The following is a 24951-nucleotide window of genomic DNA, read 5'->3' on the forward strand; positions in this document are numbered from 1 at the left end:
AAAACAAACACGATTTTACCCACTTCTGTGAATTAGAGTGAAAAATCAAACTACAATCATGCAGGCATTGAGTTTTAAAGTGAACATGAAATGCTGTTAGTAACAATTATGTACGTACGTATGTACGTATGGACGTATGGACGGATGGACGTACGGACGTACGGATGTACGGATGTACGGATGGAGAGACGGATGGAATTTAAGTTGGTCGATAATTCACTTTGCAGGTATATAAAAAGTAGAGATTGACTAATAATTGAGCTTTACGGATATATTTTTCCAGATATTTAAGCACTTTTCCAAAATCGGGTATCGGTTTTGTTATATCGGATTCACAGATAAACTTTTGAGAATTGCATGCAAGACTACCATATTAAAGCACTGCATATGAGGGGACAGGGGAGATGAGACAACAATGGTGTTCAAAGGTAAAATAACTTATGCACAAATTAAATGCTACATAAATGCTTGATATGTAGTTTAAACTTGGCGCTAAGAGAAATAATGATTAACTCACCATGTCACGTAATCCGTCAAGTCCCAATAAAGATGTTACTTCACATGAATTAAATAAAAACACCCATGAATGAGTGCATGATGGAGATAACATTTAATTCTCTCTCGGTTGTCTATCGTAATGTCGTGTTCATAGTCCCGTTCACTCACCGGGTTGATGCTCAGGAATGCTCCAGTATGGCCTTTGTATGTAGCTTTTAACAAGATCCACTCATTTAAAACTCCCTAAATTATATTAACATTTTCTATATAAACTTTATTTTGCTAATAAAAATCTAAATCATTATAACTATGTGGAGATTATTATCTCAGCAAGAGAAGTTCTGTGTAAATAAGATAAAAGAAGCACGCTGTCAGCAGGTAAGATATTTCATAATCTAGACCAGCACTTCTCAAAGTCCGGACTCCGGTCCGGATCCGGAGGGAGTTCAATCCGGACCCGCCTCCATTTCGTATTTCAACAGCAGTAATTGTGTGTAAGGGATTAAAAGTCTGGATTTCCTACTTTGATAAACGCATGTTAAATTAATTTGTTTAGTGTTTTATGTCTTTTTTGGAGATGGTCCAAAATTAAAGCACAGGCGAGATATTTAAAGTTTTCCTCCGTGATTCAGTTGCCATGACATCCAGTGAGTGTATACTTTTGACGTAATTGGGCGCGAGTCGCGCGATGTGACGTGACACTTCACCGCAGTAAGCGTTTGAATGGGTGTGGAGCAGTGGTTCTCAACCTGCAGCATACAAGGATACAATTTATTTTTGAAATTTTAATTAATTTTAATTAAATAAATATAAATAGCTATAATGCTTTATTTGTCATATAAAATAATTTTGGTGAGCATTTATTATTTTCAGACATCAGGCAATGTAGGCTAATGACGCAATCACTCAGTTAACGAAACAAACAAGTGCACGCTTAGGAAACCATAATTTAGCCATTAATTTTGTAAATTTAAGCATCAAAATGGTCAAATTTGTTATTAAAGGAGAAAAACTAAATGTGGAACATTAAATGAAGGAACACATGCAAACAAGATCGGTCGCAGCATCAGCAGTAAAGGTAAGAAGAATGGAAGAATCAGTTAATGAGCGAGATGGGCAGCCTTCCTGTTTGCTCTGTAGTAAAGTAGGCTACTTGACAAGCAAATCCTACAATTTCAAAAGACTGAACTGTGAATTTGATGTGTTTGTTTGATGTATTTTAAATAAGTAAAAATAATGAGCCCAACTCGGCCGCGCGCTCGCGTATCCTATGCTGCGCGAGGAATTGCGACATGACATAATGCTTGATATCGTTAGAGATTGTAAGCCTAGAGTGCGCTCAGTGTTGTTTGTAAAAAGAGCTGAGTAACATTTGCTTATTAAGGCGTTTATGTGATTGTTTGGTGATTATTGCAATGCTGTTGAAAAGAGTCGAAGTCATACAGAATTAAGTAGCAACTTAAAGTGATGTATATACAGTTTGTGAGTTCATTGATCATTACTGATTTTTATTGTAAAGCTAATGTCAGTAAGTTAGTTTTTATTTGTTATTTATTGTGTGCAACATCTAGGTATAATAATAGTATTATCTGCTAATTCCATAACATTAGCTAAATCTGACTGGTTTGCATTGGTGACGTCATATGTAAATTATATGCGGCCCGTGAGACTTGCACTTGGACCATTGTGCGGCCCACTGGGAAAAAAGTTTGAGAACCACTGATCTAGACCAACAAAAACATAATTAATAATTCTGATAACATGCCAGATGAGATGGACTCTGTTCTTTTCTTATATTTTTCTGACAATGTATGCACATTCCAGCGAATATTCAAGCATGTTTCATTCTCTTCACTCTTTAATCTATTAAACACATAAACCTTTTAAAACTGTAGTTTATAACGAATGCTTATATTCATGCAAAGTGTCATTTATTTATGTTCTCCATTTGAAAACATTAGACTTTGAAAATGTATTATGCCTTTTGTTATTAATATTACTGCTGTTTATATAAATAAAAAGATGTAACTGGGAGCACTAAGCTACGTTAAAGCAGTAATGTTTATTTATTCATGCAGTTTTATACCTTTTTAAAATGTATTTATTACCCGTTATTAAAAAATACACTTTACTGACAGTGCTTTTTTTTTAGACTATTCATTGATGAAGAAATGTTTGATGTATCTATTTATTGATGTACAAATTGTTTTGTATGCAAGTGAAATTATGGTAATTACAGTATTGAAAAAAAGTGTTAAACCATTTGTTCAGTTCAGTGCTCTTGTTATAATGGTCAAAAACAGAAATAAAACAAAAAATATTGGTTCTATATACTTAGGCACATAAGCAGGCAAATAATCGGTTATAAAAAATAAATATTGGCCGATCACTCTAAAAAAGGTAATTTTGACCCTTTGGTACAGAGTCTGTCTGGCATTTGACCGTGTCGGCGCAAGATGGGTTGCTCTCATTGATGGTTAGTTCTACTTCAGTTTCAAGCAGTTCAGATTGAGGCTGGCAGCATTGCTGCTTTGATTGACCTATTCCGTGTCAAAAAGACTTCAGGGCATCAGCAGTTTCCATCCCCAGCCCTTTGCCAACACCCTCATTAACAGAATCAATTAAAAATGCCACATGATATCAGCATACAAGCATCCAAACAAGAATGATTACAGGAGTCGCATCCTCTGGAGATGACTGTATACACATGCATGCAACACATTTCGACAACACCCAACTGTCTAGAGAAACATTCATCTGTGTTTTTTCCACTGGCTATTTACGGTGTCCACGTGGTTCACAGCTGCATTGCTTATAAAATTAACATACGGAAAAGGGGCCGCGGCAACGACCAAGAAGCTATACATAGCTTAGCATGACAAAAAGGGCCATTACGTGCCATGATGACAGTAGGCAACCTACTTGAAATAGAGGCCTGGGAGCTGACTAACAATGTAAGCGGCAGTTTTGCAGCATAGTCCTATACAAAGAAAATTGAGCTGTTTCTTAACTTGCCGCATTAAAATCAAGCAGCATTAAAATTATTGAATGCAAAATATTTCTTTCTTATAACTAAAATAAAAAAAAGAGCTGTGGCTTGGTGGTAAAGGATTTTTACACGTGGAAACATGGTGCTCATGCTAGAATTTTAAGTTTGAATCCAACATTGACTACGTTTACATGTGCACCGATAATGAGATTATTTCCAATAATCAGGACTTCATCGCAGTAAGATGTTTACATGACAAGCAAACCTCTTCACTCTTGTTTACACACAATTTTCATTCTCTAAAAAGTGTGGTTATTTTTACCACCATTATACAAATGAACAAGTCAGACATACAGTAGAAATGTTACTGGCCACTGTTTTATTCAACTTGCATCAAATGAAAAACAGATTTTCTATGGACGTATTGGAAGTTTATTTGGCACATCCAAACATGTAACTGGGTTTGCAAACGCAGCATTGCTTTCTTTGTGCTGTGTCTGGATGAAGATACAGAGCAGAGACTGCACAGCGAGTTTAGCTTTTTGGAGCGAGGGAAAACTTCATAATAATGTCATGGGGTTCATTCATGAAATTGGCATCCGTGCACGTCTGAGGACATGCACACTTTGGTCAGAGCGGTAATAATGCGATTAAGGTGTTTACATGCCTACATATTTAGAATTAAATTGATCTACACCACTTAGTTTAATATTAGTATCGTTACTACTATGGGTGTAACGGTACACAAAAATGACTTTTCAGTACGTACCTCGGTTTTGAAGTCATGGTTCGGCATGGGTACAATACAGCAGGGGGAGAAACCTTTTTTTTTTTATTAAACACTGAACAAATTATGTCTCATTCAATTATAATTTAAATGTTCTTAAGGATAAAAAAAAAAAAAAAAAAATTATATATATATATATATATCTCAGCGAATGCCGTATACTGTGTAGTGAGCCCTTTCTTGCACATTACTAGAATATTAAAAGGTTACAATTAACAAGATCCCAAACTACACTAAAAAATTCTGGGTTAAAAACAACCCAAGTTGGGTTGAAAATGGACAAACCCAGCGATTGGGTTGTTTTAACCCAACTGTTGGGTTAAATGTTCGCCCAACCTGCTGGGTAGTTTTATTTAACCCAACTATTGTTTGAAAATGACCATATGGCTGACTTAAAATGAATCTAAAATGAAATTAAAATGTTCATTTATTAAACATATCAATAAATGTTAATTTTCAAGATTTTGGGTTCATTTTAAGTAAGCAAGAGTGTATTAAAATCAGTTGCTATTTGTTTTTAGTTATAATAAACAACACTCAAATAATAATAATAAAGAATTGTATGTAACCATGTAAATTGCACAAAAGGCAGTTTTTGCAGTAACTTCTATATCTAATTATAAAATGATGTTTCTCCAATTCGTTGTTGAAATAAAATCATTTGCACAGTGGCTGTCATAACATGACAGATTTAAACATACGTTAAAAAATTAAGACATCACTAACAGGATAAGTAAAAAATAATTAAAATGTAGGCTAATGCAGTGCATATTTAGCAAAAGAGTTAATTTCTCTAGCGAACTAACAAGTTGTGAACACTGAATGGCTTTCTGAGGTAACCTAAATGTAATGCTACGTGACATTGTTTACAAGCTGTTTTATTGACGTCTTTCTGCAGTTGAAATACTGATTGAGCTATTACACAAGATATTATACGTTTCAGTATCTTGTCCTGTATCTTTCAACATGCATTCAGATGCTCATTCATGTTTATTCTGTAACTAGTAAAGAGAGGCGTCTATACAGTGATCAGTTATGCCACATCAAAAAGCTTTAAAGCAGCATTTATTGTTTGAATTTCATGATAAAATTGCTGAATAGATAGAATTTGAAAGATGACACTGTTATCAAAAGTAACAAAAGCCACAGAGCTTACTGCGATTATTGGTGGCTAATGCTGGTTAAAAGTGGTTAGGCTACAATGCATTACTGCGCATGCCCCCTTCTGCATTGGAGTGTGGATCATCTGATTGCAGGCACCGAACTGTGATGTCCCTACCGTATGGTTCGGGATGAACGCATGTACCGTTACACCCGTAGTTACTACAATTATGAGCTTAATCGCATTTGTTTGATCAAAGTATTGCGTTTACATGAGGGAAAGGTAAATCGTAATATTGCCAAAATCCATCATAATCGCATTATGAGGGTGCTTGTAAACGCACTCACTGGAACATTCCCAATCCTAGGACTTGAAAATTTCAGAGTTGCAAAATCATGGATATAATAGCAGAATCCAGTTGTAAAATGGAATTTTGTGTATAACATTGAATGTCACTGTATTTGGCAAATTTTGGATGAATAAAACAAAATAGGGTTGTACACTTAATAAGGACAAGTGTCTGTGAATATTACATTTAAATATGAAGTCTGCATGTTTCTGCATGCCTTTATGAATGAGTTTCATCTACTGCACACACTGAGGCACGTGTGAAAGCTTGATTTAACTTGACAGAAATGACAATTTTACATAATGCAGAAAAATTTAAACTAAAAAGAAAAAAAAAGGAAACTATAAGGCCCTGATATCCTATACCTTTCATAATTTTCCATATTGTTCAATGAAACTAATTCAACAAAAAGGTCAAAAATAAAATTAGAGGAAATTTGCTGGCATTGCAACAGTTGTAAATCTACAAATTATTATAGATTGTATCGTCAAATTCGGCATATTTACATTATTAATCTTTGAGCAAACAACATGAAAATATGTTGCTTAATATCAGTTAACTTTTCTCATATTCCTATCCTGTCCTTAAATGCTAAAAGAAAACAAGCTAGAAGTCATCATTATGCGTGGGTGTCCTTCATGAATCAATAAGGCCTTTAGTTATGTGGAAATTATGAGTAATTGGCAATTTTACAAGGCATCAACTCCTGGAGGCTGCAGTGATTTCATATCAAATTTCCATTATGTATGTACTGCATACTTCTTTCTTTCAAGCAGGAAAAGTTAATCAAAGAATAGATTCGACCAGTGTTCCCATGTCCAGAATAATACAAGTGGACAAATCTGAACCCATCGATAGCCTAGCAAGCACAACAGGGCATCTTAAGTGGTCATCTGACGGCAGACTGCCCTATATGTCTTTAATTCCCTGCTTCTTGACCACTTTTTCATGCATGTAAAGGAAAGACATAACAAGAAAGGGAGGAGGGGTTTTTTTGTGGATCAAGGAGTCTGGATGTTAACTGGTTCTGGACTTAAATTAGCCTTTGCTCACAGGTGTTCATGCAGACCAGATCATACGCAGACGAATTCAAGAGAGCATGAAGGAAACGAAAGCCAACTGTAGAAGAGCGTGGTATGAACAGCACATGAAAGGCCGCTTTGAGCCTGCGAATACAGTAAAAGCAATGGCCATGATTATAGGAATCCTTTTTATGACAGCGAGACTGATCATTAATGATAGAATAGTCGGAAATTAACAAGGACCGACACTTGCACGTTTATTTTAATCAGTGCTGGAAAGAAACATGAGCATAGAAGTGCAAGTCACCATGGAGAAGCTCAAAACATGTTTGAAGATTCAGGATACGGTCCTGTGGATTATGCAGCTATTTAGCCATGCCGTTTATGAATTTTAACTTGTCAGAGCACTTTTGATCTACTATTTGACTAACTTGACAATTAAGATTTTTAACACAGTTTCATTCAAACATTAATCATTAATGTTAATAATAATAATAATAATAATAATAATAATAATAATATAAGGCTGCTCCCGACTCTAATTGACTAGTAGTCATTCATTTAAGCCATAAGTCAACTAATCACATTTATATTATTTAATTACTTAAATATACTGGGGGCAGAATATATGCTTTGTGGTCAAGAAGCTTGCCACAAAGCACTAGCAAAACTAATGATTATGACTGTGTTGGAAAAAATAGCAAGTTTATATAATTTTATTATTATAAAATAACATTTCAATTGTTTATTACTAAACTAGTGCTGTCTGAGTCAGAGCTTACCCTATCCAATCTTTTTTTTTTCTCGTCTCAAGAAATATCTGCGTACACACGAAACCATTGAAATGACTCAAAACGATGTAGTATACATGCCAGACCAGTATGTGGTGCTGTAATTCTGCCACAGAGATACACTTAAAACAGCGAATAAGACTTGGAGCATGCGCAAACCTTGCTGTATACAAACTAGGGCTGCACGATGACAAGCCACGCAGTATCGCGTTCATTATAGAAGGCGATTCATCTGCGATATGAACGCAATGTTGCGTGGCTTGTCAGTGAACTACGGTTCTTTCTATTAAAAATGCCACTCCATTTGAAAGCAGATGACGGCGATTTAGCGGTAATCAGGGAACCGGCTTTACTGACGAAATGCGTGTGACAATCGTATGCGATATAACGTGCAGCCCTAATACAAACTATAGTAAAGCTTAAAAATAACGCTTTTATTTTGGCTCAGTAGCTTCTGCAGCACGAACACAAGCATCTAGAGTCTGCTATTGTTGTTGTTGTTGCCGTTTTGTGCTGTTAGCGGTGTCTGACTAGGGTCGACATGTGGGGTGACGACATCATCATCACAAAATATACAGATAAGTTGCACGAACGAAAACGAAAAGGCGGCGTTTTCAGATTTATCCACTCTGGGACCCGGATAAAAAAAAAATAAATAAAAAAAAAAAATAGCGGTTTCACCTTCCGAAAATGCCGAATCCGTGTGGACGAAATGCTTATCCAATTCAAAATTTGTGCGTATTCACAGAAACGTGTCTGTGTGGACGGGGCCTCAGCGTCGTCAACTTCATATTTGCAGCCGACACTGACTTGTCATCTCCGCAGTAACGCACCAATGGAGAGAAATGCACCTTTCATATCCATAATCAGAAAGTATTTGTTTTGAAATGGTTCGTTTAAAAAGTAGACATTTCAAGCTTTCTATAGATATATTTCTCATGTCTGTGAGGCAAGTAGCCTATACACTGAATTTCAGTTTATTTATGTGACACGCTCCAGTTCACGGAGACCGAGACGGCAGGAAGTATATCCTGTTTCTTTACTTTACAAAAGCACAATATTTTGTTGTTATTGTGAGTGTATAACATTAAGAGTTGACCTTTTACAGTTTGGAATGATGTATTACTATCATCTCTATGACAATTTTAAGTTTTTAAGTTGAAAGTGATCGCGCCGACACCTCTATGTCGTGCAGTAAAGCACGCTATACTTTAGCTGCCTTCCACACTCCGCACGAACACTTGGATATACAATAGCACACATTTATCTAGGTCAGTGGTTCCCAAACTGGGGTACGTGACGTGACAAAAGGGGGTACGCGAACAAAATGTTCAGTAGTTCATTTAATTCTACCTTAAAATAATATTAAAATAAAGCATGTATTTCTAACTACCAAAATGTCGTAAATCTATTATATTTAATCAGATTACCTCATCATTTGCAGTCAAAAATAACTGTATCCACACAAGCAGCATGCAGATGATAGATTGCATAGACTGCATGCTGCCTTAAATCGCGCTAAATTACTGTAATTCTCCACAGTGCACCTTTGCAAAAGTGGGGAATTTAGCACTTACTCGCATGAAGAACAAATACAGACACAGATAATGGATTAATTTCGATTTAAAACTCAAACTTTCTACGATACAAAAACATACCTTGTGTGAGTTCTTGTATTTAATGATGATAATGAGCAAGAATGCAATTGTTCCCAAATATCCACATGACTGCAAACGTGACATTATTATACAACAGGTCATAAAAATAAAACGTACATTTTAAACAGTACTGTTTAACAGTAATGTTTACTCTATTTTGCAATAATATAATAGCTGTAACGAAAACCACAGCAGAACTACAACACACGTCTGTGTTTCGCGAACAATTCCGTAGCTTTGAACGAATCATGAGAGTCATTGATTCAATGATTCATTCACAGCCACTTGCTTTGTTACTGAATGAATGACTCAATGACTCACTCATAAAAACAGTGACCTGGTGCCACCTACTGGTGGTTTTAGTTTAATACTTAAAAGTTTTACTTAATTTTACCAACATTGCATATTTCTCTATTAAACATTTTTTATTTAAAACATTATAAAATCAATTTATGGGGCACATTTTGTCCCTTAATGGTAAAGGTGTGACTGCAGTCGAAGTGGAAGAGAGGGGGTATGCAGAAGAATGGTAATCCTTTCAGGGGATACTCCAAGCTAAAAAGTTTGGGAACCACTGATCTAGGTTAACGTTTAACGGTTAAGGGCTAGCAGCCATGTAAAGTTGCCACTACTTACACGTTTCAAATGATAAGCCATATTCAAGGTCGATGGATGACAGGTGAATGTTTGGATTCCTGCCCGACATATTGTAATTACCACAAGATTATATAACTATGTAGGATTTTATCAACATCAGTATTAAGCCTTAAATGCATATGCTGCACAATATATTCATATGCACCACTGTATTAATGTTCAAATATTACAAAGAATTTCATTCATCTCAATGAACATTCAAGAAGCTTTATGTAAATCAACAAATGCAGCCTATTTTGTATAATATCCTGCAAGTATAGAAATGCCACACCCCACTAGTTCATCTAAAGGGCTGTTTTCTTTTAGCCTGCAACGACTGCATTTCCATAAGGAACCAAGTCTTGCGGTCTTGAGGGAGTCTGGCCCGGCCATCCATATTCCTGCTTGGCGCCTATTTATAGGCCTCCTTTACATTTTTCACTTTCACATTTTATAGGGTAATGATTATTTCTCAGCGGAAGTAAATAGCACAGCATAAAATGGCCTCTGCATGTGAGGGCCGGCTTTGATTTATACCCACACACAAAGTAGTGCACAGGCCTTTGCCTTTAATACCTGACTTTATTTAACGGCAAGTCTCAGAGGAGTGCACATTTGAGAGCACCACAGATGCCCTACCTCTCTGCTTTGGGGTCGGAAACCCGCTACAGTAATGGCGTGCGAGCGTTTGTATCTCATCCAAGGCAGGCTCCTTCAATCATCACACACACAAACATTCGAAGCGGCGTAGGAGGCTGGAGTGCGTGCAGGTGTAATGATCCACTTCACGTATGCTTGAGTCAAAAGGACATGGCTCAGAGGAGCTGGCAGGGCAGCAATAGACCCGGGCCACCTCGGCCTCATGCCTTTTGTGTGCGTCTTCTTGAGGGCCAGTTTGATGAATCAGTTCTGGGCTCGGGCTTTTGTGAGTGTGCTGTCAAGCCTGCAGGTGCTTTATAGTGGAGGGTCTGAGAGGGAACAGTTAATTACCCAGCAGGGGCGTGCAGCTCCCCAAACGCTGTTTGATGTGCAGAGCTTGAGCGTGGTGAAGGGAGTCCTAAAGTGATGCAAATAATCCATTAGAGGTAACTTGACTAGCCTGTTGTCTGCGCAAAGATGACCGATTTGAATAACACAGGATGCGGAATAAACATTTTATCCAAATGCACTGAAAACATTTAGACCTCAGTTAATGAGAGGATTAATGTTTATTATGTATTTTTTAATATCTGTTGTCTACAATGATTTTACAGCAACATTTTCATTTACATGTCAATTAAAAACAGGTAAATCATTATATATATAAGTCGAATTAGTGATCCGACGCTTCGGAGCAGTGCTTTGAAATCAACCATCACTAGATATTGTTAAAAAGTCATTATTTTGTTTTTTTGGCACACAAAAAATATTCTCGTCGCTTTATTATATTAAGGTAGAACAACTGAACTCACATGAACTGATTTAAATATGTCTTAAGTACCTTTATGGATCTTGAGAGAGGAAGTACCATTGCCATCTATGGAGGTCTCACTGAGCCAATCATCGGATTTCATCCAAAATACCTTAATTTGTGTTCCGAAGATGAACAAAGGTCTTACGTGTGTAGAACGACATGAGGGTGAGTAATAAATGACATTATTTTCATTTTTGGGTGAACTAACCCTTTAAGGGCTTTAAAAAATAACCTGTAAGATTAAGATATAGTTAACGCGTATAGTTTAAAGCAGCTTTCCCCATCAGATGCTCCGAGTCTGACAGATTCATGTGCTGTCAGATACTTGCACTGTTTAATGCGTTTGTGATGTGGTGTCTTCCTCAGCACATAACTTACATTTCACAGGTATATTCTCCATCTGTAAATGTTAGAAAGTCATGAAAATATTTCCATTTTTCTGTCAGGAGTGGACGAACCTTCTGCTAGTGAATCTTCTATATAGACCTCCGTGAACGGGCGCCACTGCACATGTGCGCCAAACAGATGGAGCGCAATAGAATAAGATTGCTACAATTCTGACTAAAATATACATTTTTATACATGTTTGTTGATGAACAATAAATGTGTCATATGTAGAATTTTAAATCTACAAATAAAAAAATAAATGCAAAAATTACATTAAAAAAGTGTATTTTTTATGATAGCAGTAACTAAAGTAACTATTTATAAACTATTTAAACTATACATTTATATATATATATAATATATATATATATATATAATATATATATATATATAATATATATATATATATAATATATATATATATATATATATATATATATATATATATATATATATATTAGTTTAAATAGTTACTTTACAGCTACTGCTATACTTTACAGTGCTTCCCACACATAGACTTTACTTGGGCGTGACGCCCACGTATAATAACGGCCGCCCAAGTATATTCGGAGACACATTTTTGCTTTTATTATTTTTATCCTCTTATACTTTTATATCCACGCAAGATAATTAAACTATCCGCGATCGATTAACTAGTTGTTTTGTACCTGCTCGTTATGTCTGCGTCAGAGGCTAGGGGGCGCTGTTGTCACTAGGGGGCGCTGTTGTCACTAGGGGGCACTGTTGTGCGTTCTACAAACTCGCGCAACAGAGCTTCAAAGTGATTCTCAATCAATGAAAAGCGCAGATTTATGCCAAGCGATTGCTAATGAATTCAAGCTGATGGATTATTACAATGTCTACTTCATGGCCTTTAAAATGTTTTAGACGATTGCAAGAATCTGAAGGATCAGCCTGCAATAGTACAGACATTTCAAAATAAGAGTTCCTGTGTATTTTGGGCTTGTTTATAATTAAAAGTCACTTTTAATTAAGTCACACGCAAAGTTTTTTCTTTTTCTTTTGGGCATTATTGGTATTTTGGTTACACTATAAACTGAATACAGAAATTCAGTTTATATTATATTCAATATAAAATTTGAATATAATATAAACTGAAATAAAATTATATTCAATATAAAATTATATTAAAATTTGATTTCCATTTAATTCATAGTAAATTATTGCAGTAATATTTTGTATGTATAACAACAAACACTGCGGTCATTGTGTAAAAAGTTCAAAATGAGTTTCTAGTTAAAAAAAAAAAAAAAAAACTGATGTCACATTGATACACTGCCTAAATGAGGTTCAACTTGAAAAAAAAAAAAAAAAAAAAATGAATGGACATACCGGATTACTATTCTGTGACACAAACACATTTATAAAGTCACTCAACCGAGAAACAAAGAATAGATGATATGCAGCACTTCTTAACACAAAGACATTTCACTCTAGAATAAACAATGATTTTGATGACAATCTGGTCAAGCAGGTTGATTTCAATGTGCAAAAGTCACAGACCACTGACAAACTTCAAACTCACATTACAAAATATAATTTGATAGGTCTTTCTTTAACTGAACAAGATGCACTGAGAAAAAAAAACAGTCAATGAGTTGTCAAGTGAATTGATGTTACTTCCTGATTGACTTCTAAAGAAAGCACAGCATAAAAGACATTAATCTGAGAGATCTCAGCTAGATCGCACCTGCAGGCACCAGTTTTAAAAATGTCTTGTAAAATAACAAAAGAAAACAACAACAACAACAACAACAAAAGTGTCGTCAAGACCAGATTTTTTGGTGAAAAAAAAAGCTATTTTCATGGAAACAAAAGCTCTGATCTGAAAGGTGATACCAAATGAGATTCTATGGAAGCATTGCATGTACTCTTCCCAGAACACTGCAATTCAGTGGAAAAAAAAGTTCAGTGGTTCATTATTCATGGATACTTGGGCTTAAAGGAAATAAGTAAATAAAAAAAATACAGTTTTTCCCAATATGTGTGCAATATTTCATTCAGTACTACAAAATATCCATTACAATTATAAAATATTTTCAATCCAACAAGAATCTAACAAAAATGAACTATTTTTCCTAACATTTGTGCAAAACAATTCAAAATGAAAAAAGTTCAATAGATATATACCGTTTTATCCAATATTTGTGCCCAATATTTCATTGAATATTTCATATTTACACACATACAGTATACACATACATATATTAGGGATTCCACAATTCTCAATACAATATTGAACTGTTCTGTATGACCTCCATGGTACAATTTTTTTTTGCATTTAAATTCCTGTGCGTTTTATTTCTCTCCAAATGGATTTTATGCATGGTCACTTTCGCTTTTTTCCTCAGGGTGCATACATCCAGTGCATCGCCGTAAGCCATTGTTCCTTATCTAGACTAAAGGTGTCAAAATGAATGAGGAGAAGATGATTTTTTAGCTGCTTACAAAAATGTCCCTGGATTACTGTAAATGATGTCCATCACATTGTGAGGCTGTCAGCTGTCACACAGTCCAGTAAAATGGAGAAGGGCAATAAACATTTCAAGTTACATCGATGACTCTGAATGTGAATATTATGCTACCATCTACAAGCAAATCTAGCTAAAAATGCTGGAAAACGGCAATAAACCCTTCGTTCGTTGTCACGTGACGTGCCATAGGTATTGGATACAGAAATTAGTTAATAATCCGCAATCACCACAGAATAACAAAAAACACTCATGTACCAAGACATCAGAACTCAACCAAAAACCATGGTTAAAAAACAAAAAAAAAAAACGGATGTGTGTATTGAACCGTGGGCTAACTGTATAGTTGCATCCCTAACACACACACACACACACACTCACTCACATATACATTGTATATGTAATGATTAAAAGCCTTGTATTCTGCCTATGAATTCAGAAGACATCAAGGCTAATATTTCACAGCCAAAAATTTCAAAGAGTGAACAAATGTTTTCTTGCATGATACAACTGCTTGTTATTTGTGTCCTGACGACCCCTGGCTGTACCCGTGACCCTACATGCAGCAGACCCCATCTCACGTGGTCTAATGAGGACTAAGCCATGTCACTGACCACAAAGTTCTCCAGCTAACCTCTGACCACAAAGGGATGTGACAACTTCCACTTCAGGCCTAAATTGCTTTTATTTGCCACAGCCAGAGGTCAAGGCCAACAGCTGCAATCACGCTAATAGAAGCCTACAGTCCTGAATATCCCTCCATCTCTAGCTCCTAGGCCCTTTCTTCTCATTGTGTGGAGTGGCTAAAAGTTTGACAACGATTTCAGTGGCATCCCAGCAATCACTGAACGCACGATACATTATTACCGTTATGCTCTGTATCACGCAGAACCAAAACAACAGATGTTGATCATGCTTCATTTCTCTAGAATATTCATGATGCAATAATCGGACGCATATCATAACACGTTTTCTTCTGCGGCCTTTGACAGTTCGTCAACATCACAATTCAGTCGAGGAAAGAAACATTTTGTGTTTTTCTACGAGTCTAAATGATAAAAGCCAATTAACTATTTCAACACCTTGGTCATGCAAAGAGATGTGATATCTAAAAAGTACTATAAAAACCATGTCAAAATTGCAATATTACCACATTTTCTGGTTCACTCAATATAAAAAAAAAGTATAAAAAGAAATATCAATCATAAAAATGAACTAATAAGTGTGTGCAACACTTCAATCGAAAAAATATAAATTACAAAAGTTTAATCTACATAAATACTACTGTTTTGATCAATATTTTCATTCTATACTTAAAAATATCAATTAAAAAGTTCAGTCTTTGAAAATTACATATTTTCAAAGTCGACTACTTGGTAGGTTGCCTAAACAACTAGACAACTTAATTTGTCTAAAAGGAAACCGTGTATAATATCTACAAAATAGTACAGATAAAGTCAACCGTACTAATCACTAGTGGCAATTAAGTGTCAAACAGGAAGAAAAAAAAAACAAGGTGCTGCCATAATGATGGAAGGTTGAACGGAAGTTACCAAGGGGTTGCTCAGTGGGGCCGTTTATTGATGCTGGTCGTTCCTGCAGCGAGGAGCTCACAGAAACCCTGAGAGGTCTATTCTCCACCCCACCTACCATTAGGGACTTCACTTTCTATGAACCCCTTCTATGCTTATTCATCAATTGCCCTTCATCTCTTTCATGAAAATACATCTGTAAAACTCAAACCATCTTATACCAGTATCAGCCGTGCTTCTTCCCCAGAACACAGAGCAGAACTTAAAGAGAATGTCTTTGGTGAATCTTTAATAGGGCGCAAAGGATCTGCCCTTTTCATGAGATATAAGGGTGCTGGAAAAAAAAAAAAAAAAAAACGCTGTAGTTGTGCGAAGATCGCAGAGCTTGCTTTGCTCTGTACTGTATGTGAAGACTCATGCCCCATTCTCAGCGATTTTACCATTGAAGACTGCTGCAATGTTGGTGCCCTGCCATATTTCCTAACATTGTAAATGCGAGTCGTTCAAACAAAGTGTTTGCAAACACAAAGTTGACCAGTGCAGTCTGACTCACAAACAAAATAGCTATTTTTATTGAATCAAAAATATAAAGCATGAGCATTGTAGTCTGATTCATTAACAAAATTCTCTTATAAACTAGTTCTTTTTGATCAAAACAAAAACATACAGTGCATCCAGTATAGTGCAATTACTGAATCAAATGACTCTTTGAGCTGGTTCCCTTAATGAACAGTAAAAAAAAAAAAGGAAAAAAAAAGTGAAATGTAATCAATGTCAAATCCTGAGAGACATTGCAAAATACACATTGCGTTTGAAATACTCAAAAATTAACCTGAATCAAACCAAACCAGAAGCTTGAATTAGAATCAAATCGGAATATCTGTTTTAACATACTCAGCCCTACTGAATACAAATAAATCATAAAAATATAGGCTTATTAGAAAATAAAAGCATTTTAAAAAAGCACAAGACAGCACAGCAATCCACAGACTTTAAAACGATCTGCCAGTTTCAACATGACAAACTGATTACTGATCAAGCTGGCAATGATTGTTAAAGAAATGCTAACGTTTCTTTATAAATCATGATCCAAATATCCAAATTGGCTGCTTAAAATAAGCTACAGTTCTGCCAAAATGCCACTCCTTAAAGCTGATTTCTGATCAGTAATGTTATTCATGTTTTAGAAAATAAAATTATTACTTCAGTTACTCACGTCATTGAGGTCTACCCAAATCCACCAGCAAAGGCAGCAGATATATGCTTGTGTTTCTACTGCTGTTGTACTTTTAACGGCTGACGAATGGTCACGACAAATGACAAGGTTAAAAAAACACTTTGAAGATCATAACTGTGCATTTAAAAATGCACTTGGCCTGTTACAAACCAGTGAAAATCCTTGCAACATCAAAACATCAATATCAATGAGATTCCCTGGGATATTTTTGGCCGAAGCCAGAGTGAAAAAAGCATGGCTCAGTGCACGGTTTGACCCAGAGACCTGGAGATAGTAACGTGACAGACTCGTTGTTCAAAGAAACTGGCCTGCTTTCATCTCCGGCTTTTTCCCGAGCCGCACTGGCCCAAGCCATCTGCTTTATTCTAATACAGGGTTTAAAGATGCTGTTTTTTTCAAGGCTTCCCAAGTACGATAAACAGCCTTTATGTAGCTCACCCCTGTTTACAGCATGCAGTATGCTGTGCTGTAAAATATTCACTGTTAAACTGTCAACGATGCTGGCCACTCGCCCGGCCTTCACAGTATGGTGGCACTCGCCCTCAGTTTACGCCCCCTCGGCCCCCCACCAATGCCTGCTCGCAGCGAGGCCCGGGAACCGGCCCACTTCTCGAGACCTTCCAGAGCAGTTCAAGCACCCCACGAGCTTCCAGGCTTGGCATCAGGCACGTGTAAAGTTTTTTTTTTTTTCCACTGCCCTGCAAAGGCACTGCCAAAGGTTTCCGAGTTCCAACTTGGCATGACTTCTGAAAAAAAAAAAAAAAAAAAAAAACACCACAGCTTCCTCCTGCAGCTCTTGAGCTGGCTGTTTGTTTCCCTGACTGATTGAATGCAGAGTGTAGGGTCCTGTCGCAGAAGATCCCAGAACGAGGGGGTGTTACGTCTCACTCTAGCCACAGACCTCGACAGGCCTTGGGCCGAAGAAACTCAACGGAAAGCTGATGAGTGTTAGTATGCCAGGCTGGCGTGCCCAGCTATTTGCAACACTCGGGTATTGCGTATTAAGAGAGACAGGCTTTCAAAACACACAGCCTTTTGCCTTCTCTCCGTGTCATCCTGTGTGAAATATTAGGTGTCGTTTACAGCGAGGATGTAAGAAATGCCGATAGCGACCCATACGAAGAAACCGTGTTGTTCTTCTGGATCACAGCGTATATTTACTACAGTTTTCTCATATTTCATGACAAACGCAGGCTGTCAGCGTCTCTATTACTGTGTTTACAGTTGCATATGCATAGTGTAATTATGCTATGAAAGAGTTCATTTCCTGAGGAAATCTAAAGCAAACGAGGAGAAAAAGGATGACAAATTTCACAAACACATCTGTCTTGGAGCGTGCAAAAAGAACAACTCAAATTGTGCCAGATCAGCCTAAAATACAAGTCATGATTACTTTCTGATAGTGACAATATCATAAAAACACATACAAGGACAAATAGGGTCAACTAAATGATATACTCTAAAACCAAATGGATTCGTTAAAATCTCTTCAATAGCAATTAAAATTTTAAAATAACTGTAATAAAAAAAAATTGTCCTATGTATCATTTGACCCAAGAATCTGATGATACAATACGCATCATGTAGGGCTGGGACAATAAATCGGGATAATAATCTTGTGTCTTAAAAGCATTCTGAGGTGCAAGTACATAGCCAAACGCAAGAGCGCTCTTCTTCGTGAGAACTAGCCTAGAGCTAGCCTAGCCTAACTAGCCTAGAGCACCATCTGCTGTTAAAAACTAAGCACAGAATTAATTCAAGAGAGAATCGCGATGCATTCGGAAAATCTCAGAATCGATCCACGAATCAAGATGAACCGATTTATTGTCCCAGCCCTAGCATCACGATACAGGGGTTACGATATATTGCAATTAGGGCTGGGCGATGTATCGAATGCTTTTGTCACGCGCATTTCTTCAGTAAAGCCGGTTCCCTGATTACCGCTAAATCGCCATCACCTGCTTTCAAATGGAGCGGCATTTAATAGACAGAGCCGTAGTTCACTGATAAGACACGCAATATCGCGTTCAATATCGACGGCGATACATATCGATATTGAACGCGATATTGCGTGCCTTATCAGTGAACTACGGCTCTGTCTATTAAATGCCGCTTCATTTGAAAGCAGGTGATGGCGATTTAACGGTAATCAGGGAACCGGCTTTACTGAAGAAATGCGCATGACAAAAGCATTCGATACATCGCCCAGCCCTAATTGCAATATATTGTAATACTGTAAGAAAGGCAATATACTGCAATATTTCTTGTTTATTTAGGAAGAGTAATTTAAGAAGAAGAAAAAAAACAACATATGCATAAAACCTGAGCAAAAAAACTTTATTTAATCAAAACTGCCATTTAATAGAACCGTAGATCACTGACAAGCTGCTCAATATCGCGTTCATTATCACAGATGAATCGCCTTTGATAATGAACGCGATATTGCATAGCTTGTCAGTGAACTACGGCTGTCTATTAAATGCCGCTCCAATTGAAAGCAGGTGATGGCGATTTAGCGGTAATCAGGGAACCGGCTTTACTGACGAAATGCGCGTGACAATCGCATGCGATATATCGCCCAGCCCTATAACATAATTTCGTTTTTGTCAAAGACTATGCCTGGATTGGATTCAGAATGATGATCAAAATACAGATTGAGTAATTTGAGTCCATCAACTCCCCAAAGCTTGCACAGTCCTATTCCTCTTTGTGGGTCGATATTTCATTCAGTAACATTAGGCAGTTTTGATTTGTTTAATGTTGATGATTGAGTTCTTTAATATATGTATATGCTTACATATGCTGTCGCTTGTTTCTGCTTCTTCTGCACCTGTGTTTTGATCAGGAGACTGAGTACTCTTTCAGAAGATGCGTAATAGCGCCCCCTACCTTATATCAGTGAAAACACGGAAAATTCTGTCAATGGCAGGGAAAGAGATATTAAAAAGACATGAAAAGTTATTAAACATTTTTTTTAAAGAATTTAAGACCTATTGTGTAAATATGCAAAGATTATAAACTGACTCAAGTGATCACATTTCTGTTAATCGGCCCACTTTGTGGTTTGAGGTTGCTGCTAATATCAGCCAAATATCATTTACTGATTTGCATATAACATGCTGCATCCCAGTCCGTAAAAGTATGTATTTTTTCCAAAAACAATAACATTCTATTGAATGTTTAGCAGAAAAGTAGTCAAGTTTTGGGACATACTACCATGTCATAACTGTGTCTTTTACTAACCTCATTGTCGGATAGTTCATGTCACCGTAAACTGGCCTATCAATTGTCACTTGTCACAATGTCCTCATTCACACATTTCAGGTAATTAAATTCACACAATTCTTTTCACCCTTTCCATCATATTAAATATTGATTCATTTATTTCTGTATTAACAGTAACATCACTTGTATCTATGCCATATATGGAACCCTGAGTTTCAAACATTTCCAACAATAGTTTTGTCAATATTAAAAAAGGATTTGATATTAAAAAGTGCAGTAAATTGAAAATTATGTCATAATTTACACTCATGTTGATTCATCCAGTATGAATTCCTTTCTTCTGTGGAACTCCTCAAAAGATATTAGGTAGAATGTTGACGTTCACTGTCATTGCATAATCTTTCATAAGATGTCAGTAGGTGTGTCATTCTAATTTTTTTTTCCACAGCAATGTACAGGTTTGGAAAGACATGAGGGCTAGTAAATGAAAACTTTTGGGGTGAAATATTTGCAATAACAAGCCAAGAAACATTATATATCAAAACTCGAAATATAGCAGTAGGCAAATTTTGTGCTGATTCATTGTTCAGTTAATCTGACAAACCCTGACTCCACAGTAATTTCACTGCATTTTTAAGGTAATGCATTGCATAAACTTCTAATATCTTCTTGGACTTCTAACATAATAAAAATATAAGTGACCAAAAGACGTGATAAAAAAACTTTCCCCCTGATTCGCTCATGTCTTCGTGAAGAATATGACTGTGAATGAGGTTCATAAAGAAAACAAAACAAGTACCAACGCGTTCCTGTCAACAGCTTTAAAGTGTTGCCAAAGCAAGAAATCCCTCACAATCTCAAATGAACAACTTACTTGTGATTTTCAAGAGGAACAGAGGATTAAATAACTTTGCTATCTGGTTTTAAGGTTATTTGGCCAATGTCAGAGTAATTAGGAGTGAATTTCTCTTCACATGTCTACTGCATGTGTCACACTGACAGACGTTAGCTTAGCCTAAATGCTCTAACTAACCGTGCCATGTCACTGCTAGCAACACAACCGACACTCTTTAAAACAGCTTCAAACTAACTTTCACAACAGGGTAAGTGATTGTCTGGATGGATAAAAGCGTTTTAGTGTTAAATCAAATCATTTGAATGTTTGTCTCAGTTGAATTACTGCCACAGCAGCGTTAGCCTAGCGCGCTAACACAAACTAGCCCAAACTTCTGTCAACTTTTCCTCACTTTTCTGTTATAACCTCGTACAGCATTTACCGCGTACAAATTGCCTCACCCACTCAAAATGTCATTGTTGCGTGACAATAAATACGGAAAAGTGTTTACTGAAGTTGTCAGGAGGGAATGAAGCTAAACTCTTACCAGGAAGTGCCAGCTGAGTTTCAAGTGCGCTGAATTGGAGTCTGGAGCTCGCGCCGATGATGATGATGATGATGATGATTAGGAGGAGGAGGAGGAGGATGTCCCAGTCTGTCAAGGTCGAGCTCCAGTTGAGTTCCTGCGCGACGCCGCAACACACACGCTAGCTGTTCGCGCACGCCTACAGAGAGTGTGTATTCGCGTCCGTGTGTGCGTGTGCGTGCTCTTTAACAAGCCATTCCCGACCTGTGTGAGTTACACACACGCATCCCAGCATGCTCGCTGCATGGAGAGGGGCGGAGAACTTCACACAGGCCAATAACTTTAACACTCACAAAGAAAAATTAGGCTAAGGCAATGCAGAAAGATGCTGTTCAGTTATGTTCTAACATGTACAGTGGTGTGAATAAGTGTTTGCCCCCTTCCTTTTTTATCCTTTTTGCATATTTGTCACACGTTAATGTTTCAAATCATCAAACAAATTTAAATATAACACAACATGCAGTTTTTAAATGAAGGTTTATATTATGAAGGGAAAACAAAATCCAAACCTACATGGCCCTGTGGGAAAAAGTGCTTGCCCCCTAATCCTAATAACTGGTCGGGCCACCCTAGGCTGCAACAACTGCAATCAAGTGTTTGCGATAACTTGCAATGAGTCTGTTACAGCGCTATGGAGGATTTTTGGACCATTCGTCTTGCAGAATTGTTGTAATTCAGCCACATTGGAGGGTTTTCGAGCATGAACCGCCTTTTTAAGGTCACGGCACAGCATCTCAATAGGATTGAGGTCAGTACTTTGACTAGGCCACTCCAAAATCTTCATTTTGTCTTTCTTCAGCCATTCAGAGGTGGACTTGCTGGTGTGTTTTGGATCATTGTCCTGCAGCAGAACCCAAGTTCGCTTCAGCTTGAGGTCACGAACAGATGGCCGGACATTGTCCTTCAGGATTTTTTCGGTAGACAGCAGAATTCATGGTTCCATTTATCACAGCAAGTCTTCCAGGTCTTGAAGCAGCAAAACCGCCCCAGACCATCACACTACCACCACCATATATTTTACTGTTGGTATGATGTTCTTTTTCTGCAATGCTGTGTTACTTTTACGCCAGACGTAATGGGACACACAGCTTCCAAAAAGTTAAACTTTTGTCTCATCTGTCCACAGAGTATTTTCCCAAAAGTCTTGGGGATCATCAAGATGTTTTCTGGCAAAACTGAGACGAGCCTTTATGTTCTTTTTGCTCAGCAGTGGTTTTCGTCTTGGAACTCTGCCATGCAGGCAATTTTTGCCCAGTCTCTTTCTTATGGTGAAGTCATGAACACTGACCTTAACTGAGGCAAGTGAGGCCTGCAGTTCTTTGGCTGTTGTTGTGGGGTCTTTTGTGACCTCTTAGATGAGTCGTCGCTGCGCTCTTGGGGTAATTTTGGTCGGCCAGCCACTCCTGGGAAGGTTCACCACCGTTCCATGTTTTCGCCATTGTGGATAATGGCTCTCACTGTGGTTCGCTGGAGTCCCAAAGCTTTAGAAATGTCTTTAAAACCTTTTCCAGACTAATAGATCTCAATTACTTTCTTTCTCATTTGTTCCTTAATTTCTTTGGATCTCAACATGATGTATAGCTTTTGAGGATCTTTTGGTCTACTTCACTTTGTCAGGCAGGTCCTATTTAAGTGATTTCTTGATTGCGAATAGGTGTGGCAGTAATCAGGCCTGGGTATGGCTAGAGAAACTGAACTCAGGTGAGATAAACCACAGTTATGTTTTAACAGCGGGGGTCAAGCACTTTTTCCACACAGGGCCATGTGGGTTTGGATTTTGTTTTCCCTTCATAATAAAAATCTTCATTTAAAAACTGCATGTTGTGTTTACTTGTGTGAAATTTGATTAATATTTCAATTTGTTTGATGTTCTGAAACATTAAAGTGTGACAAACATGCAGAAAATAAAAAAATCAGGAAGGGGGCAAACACTTTTTCACTTCTTTTTCATTGTTTCATTGTACATTCTACTTTATTTTTTGCCTCACTTCTATGCAATTCTGCTCTATTCTTCAACATGGGTTCACATCACTTCTATACTTCACAAGTGTTCTGTTATATTCACTACACTTTTCTACTCAATCAGTTTTGTTTCAGTTCACTAATATTCTGTTATTTCACTTAAATTTTATTCTATAACTCATTGCAAGTTTCGCCTCACTTCTATTCTAATGTATTCTCTTGTATGTACATTTCAGCACACTTCTATTTTCTTGTTTTTCAGTTCACTAATATTCTATTCTGTTTCACTGCAGGTCTATTCTTTAAATTTCGCTTCAGTGTAATTCAATGTTATGAGTTTTACCTCACTTCTACACTACTCTATTCTCAAAGGAAGGTTAACACCACGTCTATTATATTGTTATGTTGCACTTTACCATTGTTCAATTATATTCTGCAAGTTTTACTGTTCTGTTTCACATCACCTCACTTCTATTCTAATCTATTCTCTTGTATATTTCATTGCACTTCTATTTTATTCTGTTCTGTTTCAGTGTAAAACATTTTCTGTTTCACTTCAGTTCTGTTCTCCAAGTTGCAGTGTCAGTGTTATTGCATTTTACAAGTTTCACTTCACTGTTCTGTTTCATGTCACCACATTTCTATTCTAATTGACTTTGGAGTGTTCTGTACACTTCACTGCTCTTATATTCTGTTCTGTTTCAATTTACTAATGTTCTATTCTTGTTCATTCCACTTCTGTAAGTTTCACTTGATGCCTATTCTGTACTGTTCTATTCTGTAAGTTTCACTTCACTCTGTCTTATTCTTTGCTGTTTCACCTTACTTCTATTCAAGTTTCACTTCACTACTATTTTATTATTGTTTCAATTCACCTACACATCTGCTTTATTTCCTAAACCTCATTTCATTTTATTCTATTTAGATTTGTTCTGTTGTAGTCTGTTACAATCTAAGTTTTCTGTTGGAATATGGTACCAAAATATAGGTTAAATACACTATATGTGCACTTAAATACTGACACTGCAGAAATATGATCATTCAAACCTATAGCAATATTGAAAGATTTGCTGAAGGAAAAGTTTCATACAGCACACGATTAAAAAAATAAATAAATAACCACTGGAATGTAAGAACATGGACTTACTGTCAAAGTAAGTGAGGTGAATAACACCTCTAAAGTGGTCCTTTAAAAGCACAATGCTTTATTTTGCTGTCCCGTATGGTACAAATACAATGATTCACATCCAGAGCTGCTACAACTGATCATAAATTTCATATATGGAAAACTGCATTATGACCAGTCACAGTTGAATCGAATATCATTGGTCATCTCCAGGAGAAATGGGCAGGAATAGTGACTGATTGACAAGGGCCAAATTGTTTTGGCAAGGCGACTGGGTCAGAGCA

At 36.8% G+C, this 24951-nt stretch overlaps 1 protein-coding gene across 1 annotated transcript in view; it reads right to left on the reverse strand.

Annotated features, from left to right (window-relative positions):
* Positions 1-21786, reverse strand: part of nek7 (NIMA-related kinase 7) — a 79774-nt gene extending 57988 nt beyond the window's left edge. Inside the window, exon 1 of the mRNA XM_067396285.1 lies at positions 21541-21786. The gene's annotated coding sequence lies outside the window, so the exon portion shown is untranslated. The remainder of the gene's footprint in view (positions 1-21540) is intronic.
* Positions 21787-24951: the final 3165 nt, after the last annotated feature.

Source organism: Chanodichthys erythropterus, chromosome 10, assembly GCF_024489055.1.
Source record: "Chanodichthys erythropterus isolate Z2021 chromosome 10, ASM2448905v1, whole genome shotgun sequence".
In the NCBI taxonomy this organism is placed as follows: domain Eukaryota; kingdom Metazoa; phylum Chordata; class Actinopteri; order Cypriniformes; family Xenocyprididae; genus Chanodichthys; species Chanodichthys erythropterus.